The sequence below is a fragment of the Sinocyclocheilus anshuiensis genome, unplaced genomic scaffold, assembly GCF_001515605.1.
Source record: "Sinocyclocheilus anshuiensis isolate Anshui unplaced genomic scaffold, SAMN03320099.WGS_v1.1 scaffold374, whole genome shotgun sequence".
NCBI classification, from domain to species: domain Eukaryota; kingdom Metazoa; phylum Chordata; class Actinopteri; order Cypriniformes; family Cyprinidae; genus Sinocyclocheilus; species Sinocyclocheilus anshuiensis.
Window position 1 is genome coordinate 385,599 of NW_015546051.1, and position 8,824 is coordinate 394,422.

General features: G+C 40.2%; 1 pseudogene; it reads right to left on the reverse strand.

The window, feature by feature from the left end:
* Positions 1 to 3,349: 3,349 nt before the first annotated feature.
* LOC107699173 (interferon-induced very large GTPase 1-like) lies at positions 3,350 to 8,824 on the reverse strand (annotated as a pseudogene).

An 8,824-nucleotide genomic window follows, 5' to 3' on the forward strand; every position in this document is an offset into this window, starting at 1 on the left:
GCAGCTTTAGGTTTCCGGGTAAAGCACAATATTACTGTTTTACTGAAATAGTTCTGATAATTCGCTGTGGACCCACTATTTCCTAAGAATGTGTCATTGTTCTAATTACTTTGTTTAATAATAAAGAATGTAGTGTAGCGCACAGACTTGTGAGTGCTCAAAATATCTATTTTTTTTTGCTAATATGTGATGTATAGGCCTACCTAGTGCAGCTTTAGGTTTCCAGGTAAAGCACAATATTACTGTTTTACTGAAATAGTTCTGATAATTCGCTGTGAACCCACTATTTCCTAAGAATGTGTCGATTAATGTAGACTGACATTGTTCTAACTACTTTGTTTAATAATAAAGAATGCAGTGTAGCACACAGACTTTATAATCATTGTGAAATTGCTGTTTATTTTGCTGCACCGGCAGTTATAGGGTTAATGCGGGAGAGACGAGCGAGTTAGTGTCCTTGGAGAGTCTTTAGCCACTCAAACTCTCCTCCTCCTCACCGTGCATTAGGACGATACAGACACATGTCCTCTTCCAGGCAGTTTCGTAACATTTTAAGTTGATTGGAAATTCTTAATTATTGCCCTGATGGTGGAAATGGGAATTTTCACTGCTCTAGCTCTTTTCTTAAAGCCACTTCACTAATTTGTGAAGCTCAATTATCTTTTGCTGCACATCAGAAATATATTCTTTGATTTTTCTCATTGTGATGGAAGATTAAGGGAATCTGGCCTTTGTTTTCCCTCCTATTTATATTCCTGTGAAACAGGAAGCCATGGCTGGATAATTTCATGTTCATAATCACCCTGGAGTGCTCAAAATTGTGAATATGAATGGGAATATACTTCAGAGAAATTTTACTCATAAGAATCTCTAGGGGTGCCAATAATTGTGTCCAATGTGTATTTGAGAAAAACATTTATTTCATAATGATATTTCCCTCCATTTTAAATTCTTATTATCCAATGAAAGGTTAGATATTTGTGATTTTTTTTTTAATAATAGATCAAAAGGATCAATTAACAATGCAGATTAATTTTCAGCCTTCTTTGATCATATTTACCAAGGGTGCCGATATTTTTGGCCATGACTGTATATGAAAACATTGGTTAGAGGAAGAGAGGATGTGGAAGATGACTAACCTGAATACCACTTGTTGCGTCGTTACGAACTGCGTCGTAATGCCTCAACTTGTACCGCTGATGTTACTGCAGGTGCTCCACGTAAGAGCAAGCAACACAAATAGACTACCCACGACTCTTCGTGTGCTCTTAATTTGGTTTGAAAGCGCATTATTGAGGCACATATAAAGAATGCAATTATTAAACGCATAGAAAAAAAAAACCTTGTGTGTGACCCGTCACCCGTGTGTGAACGCACTATGAATATTATAATACATGATTATTCTGACCTCCTGTGGTGAAGTTACTCAACTGCTGACAAAGTTTTAATCGTGTTTATATTTTTAAATGAATGAAAGAATAAAAATAATTACAAATCACGTTCACACACCTAATACATATAATCTAGATGTCAATTTTATATCAATCCATTGCAGTTCACTTTTATTTTTGTTTGTTTCTGTTTTCGTTCATTTTAATGTATTTGACCATAATCCACAACCTCCAGGTGGTTCAAGCAACACAAACACAGAGCATAAAAGTGTCTGTGTTGTATATATCTTAATTTGGCTTGAAAGTGCATTCTTGTGCCACAGGGCAGGGTTTTCCAAAAATTCGGTGTAAATGAGAAATGCAAGAGTGAATGTTATAAGTTTAGAAATGTCATTATATGTAATAATCCATTCATTTATCATGATTTGAGAGTAGCATACCAAACCAGTCCGTATAAAGTGTGAAATATGAATAAAATTCTAGCTCCTACAGGTAAATGACCTTTTCTTTCTTTCTTTTTTCTTTTTTTCTCCAGTGTTGTAGTAATGGCATCTTACAGTACTGTCACCTCACAGCAAGAAGATCCCTGGTTTGAGTCCTGGCTGAGATAGGAAGCCTTTCTGCATGGAGTTTGCATGTTCACCTTTTGCTGGTATGGGTGTCCCCCACAATATGCAGGTCAGGAGAAAAGGATACACTAAATTTCTCCATAATCAGAGAGTGTGTCCCAGCACTGGGGTTGCATGAGTTTCTCATAGTCTCAGTATCACAAGCATTCCTTTAACAAACCCATTCAATAACATAACCAAATTTAACTAAAATTGTCAGCTCAATACCATAACTGTCCCATTTCACTCCATTAAGTGGAAATCAGGGTTTTCAAGAACACTTTTATGATAATTAAACTTAATTTGTATGCATTCATTATACTGATGATGAAGAAGAGGAATACATTTTGCCAGAAAATACTGCCCATTTAAAAGGTTTATGACTGGAGTGGGTTGTGAAACATAACTACATTTCCCGTGATTCTGATAGTTACAACCCGTTCTCATGAAAGTGCGTATAAATAGTATGCCAAATAAAAACGAAAACTTGTGGTATTGATACGCAAAAATGAACTTTGGCGTGTATATGCTACGCGATGGGTAGGATTAGGGTTGTGGGGTAGATGCGTATCATATGTACGCGAAAACTGCGTATCATATGCACTCCAACAAATTTCGTATCATATGCACGCGAAAACTGCGTTTTATATGCACGCCAAACACGTGCGTATCATATGCACGCCAAAGTTTTGCGTATCAATACCACGCGTTTCATTTTTATTTGGCGTAATATTTATACGCATTTTCATGAGACCGGGCTCGATAGTTATCATTACATTGCCCTTTTAGAGCTCTTTATTAAAAAAAAAAAGACTTCTGAAATGTGGAATATACTTCATATTTTTACAAAAATCAGTTGTTTATAGCCATCTACCTTACATTTAATAAAAAATATGAGAGAAAGAAATAGAGAGAGAGAGAGCGCGCGCGCGCGCGAGAGAGAGAGAGAGAGAGAGAGAGAGAGAGAGAAAACATATTAGATTTTGAAGTAGTTTTTATTGAAATAGTTTTGTAATTAAGTAATATTGCCATTTTAGCATACAGCTTATTTGTAGAGTATTAGAATACATTATGTTTACAGTAAGCATTACTGAATTACATTGAGATTTTTTACATTTAACATATAGGATGCAAATAAGTAAGAATATCAGGCTGTATTTAAACCACATTATTACAGGAAAGAGTTCATCAATTCTATATAATAAGTGATGAATCAGATTTTCGCCTTCTGTTGACTTTATTTAGAGAAAATAATAAGAAAATAATCTGTAATAGTAAACTGTTTTATCAGCTGAAGGGAAATCATCAGAAACACAGGCAAGGATATAATAATGCTGGTGCAGGACATTATCACTCTGTAATTTGAAAGGCCTCTCTCAGGCTCTGTATTGCCTCCATCTGAGTGACTTTTCCCCATGCTTCAGGTAATATTGCAGGTGCACACTGATATTGTTGAGCAAATCTACTGTTGTACCTCATGAACACGTACCTCCAGTAGACTGCAGCCCCATTATTCCTAGGATCTTCTGGGTAAATTTTCCAGTCTGGGTAGATGGATTGGTACTCCATAAAGGGCAGAGACTGGCCTGCAGTATCTCTGTTTTGTAATTGGTTTTGTCCTGCAATATCTGCAGAGCAGGTGCTGTGCGACAGAGTAGTGGAGTTGGCATTGGTATAACACACTAGACCTTTGGGGCTATGCACAACCGCTTCGTGCACTTGATGTTCTTTTTCTTCCAGGTCACATGGAGCTTTGCAGAAAGGACAGCGCTTATCGCACCCCTTCACTTTTTCAAATAGCATCTCCTGAAGTTTATCAGGGAGGTTATCAGGGACTTCAATGACATCCTCATTCTCCATAAATTCCTGAGCAATTGATGAGGATAAGACAGAGACTGATTCCTCTAGGTTTGCAAAGAAATTCTCACGATGTGTATTAATGTCGAACAAAGATTTCTTCAAGATTTGAGTTGGCATAGTGACTTTTCCTAGACTCTCCAGGCTGGCACAAACTTTCTGAAGTAGTTGTCTAACATTGTTCTGTGCCCCACTACTAGATTCAGATGCCTGATTAATGCACCTCTTCACCCAATTAAAGATTTGGTGCATTCGCTGTTCCCTTTGGTCTTCTATCATAACAGAACATGACAGATGAGCTCTGACAAAATTCTCAATACTCTTCCGGCAGAAGCTCTCATGGGACTGAAGGTACTCATGGAAATTCTCAAAGCTGTCTTTTATCAGCATTTCTTTAAGAAGACTGTAGTGGAACTTTTTTGGTGAGCTATAAAGCCGTGCATTTTCGTTCTGGAGCATATCATCAAATATCTGACTCTCCAAGCTTTTGTAAATGAAGTCTTCGACTGTTGGCTTGAGGCACTGACTGGTGAAAGATTGAGCAGCTTTTTGACACTGGTCCCTTTTTTGGAACTGATATATGAAACTCAACATGTGCCTGTCCCTGGTCTCATTTAGGAATCTCGCTTTAATGTCCCTTTCCCTTATGAACGACTCCTGCACCTCTTGAAAAGACTCTGCTGCTTTGCCACAGATGTATCCTTTGATATCCGCTTCAAATTTGGGACTCATCACAAATGGCTCACCTTTTAAAACTTCTAGACCCTTGTCCACAACTGCAAGCAACTCTCTCATGTAGCTGTCTGAGTAGCCCTCTTTGTAGCACACTTTTTCTGAGACTTTTCTGTCGCAGTCTTCTATCAACTTACTGGTGAATCTTTTGCGGATGACACGACTGTAATGGGTCTCATTAGCAACAGAGATGAGATAAACTACAGGAGCGAGGTGAGCCGCCTGGCCGGGTGGTGCAGTGACAACAATCTCTCTCTGAATGTGGAGAAGACGAAGGAGATTGTTGTTGACTTCAGGAGAGTGCGCACTCAGCATGCTCCTCTGTCCGTCAATGGTGTGACTGTGGAGAGGGTGAGAAGCACCAAGTTCCTGGGTGTGCACATCACAGAGGATCTCTCCTGGGCTGACAACACCACAGCACTGGCCAAGAAAGCACAGCAGCGTCTCTACTTCCTCCGCAAACTAAGAAGAGCCAGAGCCCCGGCCCCCATCATGTGCACCTTCTACAGAGGCACCATCGAGAGCATTCTGACGAGCTGCATCACTGTGTGGTATGGTGCCTCTCTATCTGCCATGTGCCGTGTGCTGCTTTATATATATTTTTTTATATTTTTTTTACATTTTACCTTATTTGTATATTTGTATAGTTGTATTTTATATTTAATCTGTATATCTGTATTTATGTTCTACTGTTAGTGTTATCTGTATGCACCAAGGGTCTGAGAGTAACGCAATTTTAATTCTCTGTATGTATGTGCTATACATGTGGAAGAATTGACAATAAAGCAGACTTGACTTGACTTGACTTTGTGCAACATTCTTATTGTACTTCAGTGTTTTCTTCATCTTACTACTCAAAGCAAAATGGGCAGTCTTCACTTTAAAGCCATTGAGTTGGTTTGCATCTCGGAGTCTTATGTTTTGTTTTTTTAGACCACGATCACTTAGGTTTTTCTTTAGCTGCTCCACCATCCTTGCAAAGATTTCTTGTGTCTCTAAGGTATGATCATTCATGATGGATGGGATATTTTCCCAAACACTAACAAATTCACGTTCAAGCTCCTTGTCCTCAATCACACAGGTATTGTTCTTGCAGGTCTGCAAGAGTGAACGTAACCTTACCTCCAGGGCTGTTTCAAGTGATGTCAATAAGGCGTGCATCTTAACTGACATATCATGACGAATGGTAGCAGACTCAAGTTTATGGGCAACATCAGATGTCATTTGCTCTTGAATGAGGTCTACTCTTTTGAGAAGGCTTACTTTGTAATTTTCCACAAGGGCAATGTCAATATCCTTCTGTCTAAGGTCCCAGAGATTAGCCTTAATATGGTCTCTCTCTGTATTGATTTGGGTAGCTGCTTCGTCTCTCAAGATTCTGAGTATCCTATCTGAATCCATATGTTCTCCATTTTGCGATGCCAATTCTTTCAACTCTGTTATGTGATCGTTCAGCGCTTCAACCCAAAGATCCAGTTGATCATTGAGCTGCTTCTCTCCCTGTACAAGTTTTGTGCAGAGGCCAATTATGGCATCAGCTGTGCCTGTGTCTCCAAACTTTATGGCAAAATTTCCATTTTTCACTGACTCCCACAGACTTAACATATGCTCCATAAATGCGCCCAAGCAGGTTGACTGGCCTTTTGTTGCCTTTTCATGGAACATAGTCAACAGTCTTTTCTTTAGCCTGAGAATTGCATCACTGCAGATTTGATCATTTTGTGAAGTCACAGAACTGCTGGTCCATGGGCTATTCAGGTTATGGCTTATACCGCTTGTTTCACTTGTGGGATGTGTTTCTCTTTGAAATTCATTTGGGAGCTGTCCTGTGGTCAGTACATCAATTATACAACTCATGATTTTTCCATCCATTCCTGCTTCCTCTGAAGCAACCTGAAAGGTAGTCTTCCTCTCCAAGTTTCGTGTGCAGAGAACAGCATTGACAGCAATCTGAAGGTTGCTTCTTGTTTCGTTAAAACCCTCATCTGGTAAATTTATGAGTGTAATGTCACTTAGTCCACTGACAAAGGTAGCCAGTTCACTGTCATGCACAAGACTTCTTTCTGTTTGAGGGTTCAAACCTTCTGTGCTAATCAGCAACAGAAATTCACAGTCCATCTCCATTCTGAAGTTGTCAGACAGGCTGAGGAGTAGCATGTACGCCCCTTTGATATGCCTTCTACCCCACTTTGGGAAGTTGACGCCAAACAAGGCAGATAAGATCTCTGCGTTCTTGGAGTTGTGGAAACCTAGGATTGTCAGAACTCTCATGCGACTGAACTTTGGTAGTTGCTTGTATACCTCATAAAGAATGCTGTATACCCATTTCATGGGAAATACGGAGGCATCCCCATCATAGAGCTCAAGGGGAACTCCATAAAAGAGCAGTTCAGCACCTACATATGGTAAACGGAACATGTCGTACAAGTCACTGTTTGGGCTGCGGAAGTATCTTTCATAGACCAGTCCACTCTCTCGAAGGAAATGTTCAAGTTCAATGCAAGGTTCTAGCATTTGTTCCTCATCTGCTTCCCTATAATGGGACAGGTTCTCCAACTGCATAACTTCAAGTTTCACCCTCATCCAAGACAGAAAGAATGCCCGCTTGGTTGTGTCAAATGAACAGAGAGCTGCAGTAAAGGCTCTCATGGCTGTTGTTAATTCATAATCAAGCAGTTGTTTTATAAGATTTTCCTTCTCCCCTGTTAAGCTCTGGGATGTGTATTGTTGGTGACGTGCCTCCTCCTTCTCCAGCTGACACAACTGTTTCCATACTGTACCCTGCAAGGGCAGCTGGTTCTCCAAATAGCTGGACACTCCATTTTCAATTCCACTGAGGACTTCTTCAACTTCACTGAATGCCATTCGACAGATCTCATCTTCATCAACATTAATGTTGAAGTCATTGGCCATACCAGCTGTACCTACGAGGTTTGTGGTGTGCAGGTATGGAATAAAGCGATCCAGGACATCTCTTAAGTTTTCAGCAATTTCTTCCTCATCACCTTCGCAGCCATTAAGCATTGTTCCATTGGGCAGTTCTAAATCCTTCATCAGCCTTTGTTTAATTTTTTCATTATGGTTCTCTTGTCCATCCTCTACTGATGTTGAACAGTCGATTATAATCATGTGACTTGTATTGTCTCTCCATGAGGCAAGTAGTTCTCGTTCCTTGACACCAAAACTTCCGCAGAACACTATGAGGATTGCAGATGTGTAACACAGAAGACTCATTTGATTTTCACAGCTAGCTGCATCTCCACGAAGATTAGCTACTAGCACAGGACGAGGGAAGACGTTGTCATGATGATCTCCTGAAAGCAGGTTCCAACACACCTCCACAAGACCATCAGAGAGAACTCGAGGCAGCTGCCCTCCCTCCATACCACAGTTTATGAAGCAGTCATTCACCTCATGTGGACCCCCAAGAACACAGTTGAGTACTCGAGATTTTGAGACATTGCAGCAACCTAGCCTCACTGCTGAGAGAAATGGCATCCTGGAATCGGCCATGTTCTTCATGATAGGTCCCTCAGAAGGTGACTTCCACTGACCTAGAACGCCTCTAAATGGACACAGGAGGATGGTTCCTTTCTTTTCCGGGTGAATAGGTGGAAGATACAGAGGCACTGCAAAGTTTCACTGCAACATTCGCAGGGTGATCTCTTGCTGTAGGAAACTATTTGTTGTCATGTAGATGACAGCAACCAGGTCTAAAGGATTGATAGCGCATTGTGAATTATCATCCATGTCCAAACCGTAATCTCCTACTGGTATCTTGCAGCAAGTGCTGCGGGCTTGGGGATTACATAGCCAGAGCCGCCGGAGAAATGCATTCGAGAGCTCTGTTGGGTCCTGTGGAAGGTCGTCTTCAGTGCTAAGGGTGCTTACATATTGCATTGTTGTGAGATCCAGAGGTGCCACCTTTTCCCTGTGAAGGTCCAGCATTTGCAGTAAAATATGCTTGTCCCTGTCAATTTCAGACACTAGAGGAGAAACATATTGGGTGAATACATCCAGTGTATCAGTGTTCTAGTAAAATCACAATGTTTTTTTTCTAGTCTTATAATAATCTTGCAATTATCATGAATGCTATGATGTTATCTATGATGTTTCTAAAAAGCTTGGAAAAAAATGCTTAATAATGGATACTAAAATCTGATGCATACAGTAACTCTTACCTATCTCAGTAGTAAGGTGGCCGAGGTCGGGGACAGTCTTCCGATGTAGAGACAT